We start from the raw sequence: 6,000 nt of genomic DNA on the forward strand, positions 1-6,000 counted from the left end.
TCTGCTCTTAGCGACCACACAAAAAAAAAAGAAGAAGAAAAATGGGAAGATGTAGTGGAATAAAGAACAGACAAAATCTTTTAAAATACCATCTGAATTGCACAACTGTAGGAGACTATGACGTTGTTGCTGTACATAGAAAAAACACTGTCTGGATAACACTAAGGGGAATGGATGACAGGCAGTCTAGCTATTGATGTTAGTGCCTTTTGTACATTCAACAAAGTCCAGAACTGCTACTGAAGAGGCTAACTCTGCTGGTTACACCAACTGAAATTTTGTACAATTATGGGATATTTTCCTCCTCATTCATAAATTGTGATGTGAAAAGGGGTGATAAATGGCATCAAAAACTTTGCACAATACATTTACTCTGCACTGAAGAGTGCTCTCTTCGAGAAATGGCGCCACAGTGTTCTCATAAGCAACAGCGTCCATCAAGAACAGCATATTAAACAGTAAAAGTTGCTCAAAAAGCATGTTACTTCACTTTGTCCCAGTTCGCACATCTAATCCATTGCCGTGTATTCTGCAGGCACAGGCTTTAATGTCAAAAAGGACTGGTGATGAAGATACATTCTCCTATATACAGTGTCTTCCAGCCTAAAGGAATGTCTGGCCTCTCCCCTCCCCAGATATATATAAAAAAAGTTCCAGCTCCTAGTTAACAGTTTCACTCACTGTGTGCAGGCTGTGCTGTGGACCCCACACTGTGGTGATGGGGGTCTTGACCACTTGAAGAGAACTGGGTTGCCTAGTGTCAGCATGGACCATGCTCCAAACACTGGGCACCACTGCTGAATTCCTCTGGGTACTAATGCTGCTGGTGCTGCTTGTGGAAGAGGGCTGAGGAGGAGCGAGGTGGGAGGCGAGGCCTGCAAGAGGTGTGATCGTTGGAGTAGACGAGGGCGTTGGGGCTGAAGCCGGGACAGGGACCGAAGCTTGGGCAGAGGCAGAGACTTGGGCTGGAGACAATGCTGACGTTGAAACAGGCGAAGGACATGGAACCGTGACAGGGATTAAAGGGGTTTTGTGGAATGGCAGGTAAAGTGGGACTCCTATCGGGGATGTGATAGAGGTGATGGTTGAAGAAGGAGCAGCTGGAACAAGCGCTACAGTTTGGGATGAAGCCTGGCTTGAAGCAGTGACAGAGGTGGAGGTTGTAGCTGGAACAAGGACTGGTGATGGCTCTGAGACTGGACTTGTTGCTGGCGTTGTTGCATTTATTGGACATAAAGTGGGCAGTGGAGCTGGAGCTGCGCTTGAGACTGGAGCTGATGATGAAGCTGGGGTGACGGCTGAAGCAGCAGCTGGTTTCTGAGAAGACGGCTGTCCAAAGACTGAAGCCGACAGTGGCACTAAGGTTGGCAGATGGGCTGGGATGAGCTGAGGCTGGTTCGGGCTGGAGGCTCTGACTGTGTCCTTCTCCAGGGGGCTCCAGATGACTTTATTCATCGGGAGAGGAGATAGCCTCGGGGCTGAGACCAAGACGGGAGCTGGAACTAGTACAGAAGCTGCTGAGGACTGAGGCACTGGAGCCTTCGCTGAACTTACAGCTGACACTGGAACTGCCATAGCCTTCTCCATCAGACTCTGCACCCTGGAGGCATCCATGACTTGTTGGCTGTCTTCTGGAGGCGGTGTGGGGCCCATGTCGCTGCTGTGAGCACTGCACTCTGCCTCCACTCGTTCAGTCTTTAAAGCCTCTGCTGGTTTTTTCTGGCTCTCCTGAAGTCTCTTCAGGTTCTCTTGCTCTGCTGCCCTCTGCAGAGCTGCATCGACTAGGAGCCTCAAATCGCTGAAGTCCTGGGTGGGGAACAGCTCAGGAGGAGTCGGGGGAGGCGTGTTGAAGAGGCCACTGGTGGGACTAGCTGCCATTGTTGTGCTGGTGAGACAAGCTGTATTAGCCCCTTGCTCCTCTGCTTCCCTCAGCAAACTTTGTGTATCCAGCCTCATCAGCGCCTGGACCGATCCCTCTTTATCTGGGTAGCCTGCTCCTGTCAGAATAGCTGTTGCTGTGTTCCCAAGAAGACTGAGGTCCAACGTGGGGGCAGAGCGGATGACAGATGGGCGCTGTTGAGATGAGCCGGAGGAAGAATTTCTTTCTGGAGAGCTGGTTCCTCCTCCATTAGATGAGTGGCCTTCACCTTTACCACCAACCTTGCGGGAGATGGTGAACTTGGTGGGGTCTTTCCCATCCTTGCGAAGCAGGTCGGGGAGGAGGCGGCGACGTGCATTGATGAACCAGTTACATATCTGGGAAAAGATGGGAAATTTCTGGCATAAACAGAACTGAGAGCAACAACTTACATGGATGTTTTACAAAAAAAAATATATGATAAAAAGAAAAAGTCAGAACACTAAGGATGAACTTCCATTTAAGATTACTGCAAGATTTGGTGAAAGATTAATTTTTTGACCTGATAACTTCAGACGCTCTCAATTTGTCAGATCCAAAACTCAACACTTGCAACACATTCAAAGACTAAAAATGATCTGAGCCCTGTGATTTTAACAACCACCTACACCTTTTTTTTTCATCTCCATCTGTAGACGAGGCCTTGCTTACCCCCTCTAGTGGTACAGCCTCCCACACAAGGAAGAAAGAGAGTGAGACAGACAGAGATGAGAGCCCTCAGAAAGCTGGCAATAATGAAGGTCTGAGCTCAAATATGCTGAGCCACAGAGGAGGCAGCCAAAGCCATGCCAGTGAACTGACTACATAACAAGAAACTCTGCTGCTGCCTCATGCTGATCTGTAATGTCTTATCTAACGCAGACTGCCTGTTAGTGTGGGCCCTGTGTGCTAAGAAGGAAAGAGGAAATGTCTACTACTGATGCAATGAAGTAAAAAGGGAAGGCTGGAAGTGTCCTTCTCAACAGCACAGTGCGATGATACCATCTGATTATTACTTTGCTTTCAACTGGTTGATCAAAAGGCCAGTGAGAAAGCATTAAAATGCAATCAACTTGTAAAAATTTGTATTAATTTGTATTATCCATCACAGAAAATGAACATGCTCATCATGCAGATACATTTATACTTGAGAACGGGAAAAAAAAAAAAACTCCAAAATGCAGAAACAAGTGTGTACCACAAGTGTCATTTCCTGTGGCAAGTACAGAAATTTTTCTGGAAAAACAAAAATGAATAAATAAATAAACGAAAACTCGCTCCTCACCTGCAGCACAGAGAGGTTGGTCTGCCCTGACAGACTGAGTTTCTCCTGCTCTGACGGGTAGGCGTTGAAGCGGTGCTCGTACAGCCAGCTCCGCAGAATCTGCACCGCCTCCTTGGGCAGGTTGCCGCGGCGACGGCGCTTCCCAAATAGCCCTCTTCCTGACAGGTCAAGTGGAGAGCCGTCATCACTGTCCGACACAGCCGAGGAGTGCTCCTGCTCCGGCCGATGCTCTTCTTCCAGAGCTGAGGGAGAAGAGGGGAGTCGTCAGTCACTGCTCTGACTGTCATTTACCAAACCTATTTAAAATCACATCTGCTAGTCTTCTGATATAAAGACGTCGTCCTCCATGATGGTTTTTTGTGTGTAATAATTATTCAGCCATAAATGAAGTGTGGGGATGGGAGAAGATAACAGATTAGGAATGGCTATGTGCTCACCTGAGCCTCTACAAATATGGGTTTGGTATGATCCACAAAATAAAACTAAGACTGGTTAGAGAAATAAACAATGTCTGAACTGATCTAGCACTTGTGAACAAGTGCACAAACCTTGTCAGTTACTTTTAACCTCCAGTTCCAACCCAGTGTAGAGTGAGATAGACTAAGGCTTCATGGGCTGGACATGTTTAAACAATGGCTTTGTGGTTTGAACTTTGTTGTGCGTTTCTTTTCTATCCATGGTTGGCCACTGGAGGGAATCGCCCTTCAAAATGGAGCATGCCTGATCCCAGGGGTGGGCCACAGAATGCAGTAAATGTCTTTCTCTGGGGCTGGGTGAAACCTGACCCCCAGGGCAGCGCCTGTCTTCACAAAGGAGATTGTGTGCATATCAACATCACAGTAGCCAGTGGCCCAGGAATCTATTGACCATGCAAAGGAGGCCGTTTTCACCTCATGCCAGTTCGGCTCAAGACTGCTAGAGCAGTTTACAAATCTTTTGAATTCTGCATTCCTCTACAACGAGGGATGTACTTGTACTCGACCAAGTTAGAAAAGTGGGGGGAAACTAAAAACATACAAATGCAAATTCTAATTCAATGCACTTCCCCCCTATTTCCTGTAAATAAGCTAAATTCCACTGACACCTAAACTTACTATGTTAGACTGGGGCTGAGCATTACTGTTTACCAGTTTTTAGTGGGAACTAATCATTTTGGACCAAATTGTTGTCCCAATTAATTACTGTTTGCAAACACAGTAAAAACGAAAAATAAGTTGGGAGTCTTTTCTTATGTCATGCAACAGTAGAACCTGGTCCATTGCACTGATAATCACTTTCAATCAAATTTCTGATGTGATTTTGCATACATGTCTAGAATGTTTTTATTAATAATGTCTACATTGATTGCAGGCACGTCACTCAGCTCTTTGGGGGACAGAGTGAAGTTTCAACAATTTCTGTGTTAAAACCATTGACTTAAGTCTAATTTGGTCTATCTGGATATAACACATGAGTGCACAAAACCAGTCTCCCATTAATTAGACACAGTTGAGTCTGACAGACAGACTGAAGTTATTCTAACTTCTAATAACAGTCTGTGGGAGAGAAATGATGTAGGCCACAACAAAGCTTAATTCCCTTAGCGCCACTGGCTCATTGGATTGACATTTAAACGTTTGTCATGAGGAATCTACACACATTCAACGTGGAATTGATTTAGTAGATAAAAACAGCCCAGACAGATTTTTAGACGGATGTTAGTTTTGTACAATATGTGACATCAGCATCGCACAGGCTGTCAAACTGGACAACTTTTTGTTTACAAAATGTCCCCTCGACCAAGATTCAAGCTGCTAAATCTGTGGCCTGTTCGTTTGGTTGTAGTGTGTTTTGTGTATTCTAAAAAAAAAAACCAACAACAAAAAAACAAACAAACAAGAAAACAAAACAAAAAAAGCCAACTGGTCCTCTGAGTAAAGTTTCAAAGCTCAACAGTTCACTAAACTTCACCACACTCTCCCTCTGAGGGAACATTTTGAATATGACCGTTAGTAACACCAGTCCACTGCACATCAAACAACTTTTCACACCAGCTCGCTTTGTCCAAGTGATAACGTCATGTTGCTCTATGTGTAATTAAACACTCTCAAAACCCACTCGGATAAAGCCAAAATGTTACGTCCAAACAGCACAAACCCGAGGAGCCACTCGGTAAATTAGCCATCTGGAGCGCACAAAGGAGGCAGGCAGGAACGCACAGCCTCCCGCATGTCGCTCCGCCAGATGGACACCATGCCTGCCTCCAGAGATAACTAGCTGGCTAGCTGTCCCTCCAAATTTAAACACAAACACACGCTGCATTTGCTCGCAACAAAAAGCCCGCATACCAGGCAAAACCAACAGCAAAGACACAGCGGGCTCGCAGGCAGACACTTTGCGGGCGATAAACGTGCATGGCAGTGATTAAAAAACACGACGCGGGTGCCGCTCACCTCGTTTGAATGCTTTCATTCTTTGTTGATGGCTTGCTTGAAAACACGCAGCTGTCCAAGTTGCTCTGTACAAAGCGTGCCCGGGAGCCAAACGATGGTTGACACAACGGCACTTTCTTGCAAGACGCCGAAGGTGTTGCGCTTTTTCACCGTCTTAAATACCTCGCTTTTGGGATTTCGCCGCACGAAAAGGCTTCACCGGACAGTCCGTTTCCATCGCACTCCTCGCTTTCTACCAGGATAAATGTTTTCTGTTTTGTGTCGCTTGTTCCTTTTACCTGCACGCAGCAGCGCCAGCTCTTTGCCAATCTTGACAGTCTCAGCTGAAATGATCCCGCCTCGTCAACAGCTGTCAGCCAATCACGACTCTCTATGACGCCTCCTCG

Source organism: Seriola dumerili, unplaced genomic scaffold (assembly GCF_002260705.1).
Source record: "Seriola dumerili isolate Sdu_G_001 unplaced genomic scaffold, Sdu_1.0 BDQW01000088.1, whole genome shotgun sequence".
Lineage (NCBI taxonomy): Eukaryota > Metazoa > Chordata > Actinopteri > Carangiformes > Carangidae > Seriola > Seriola dumerili.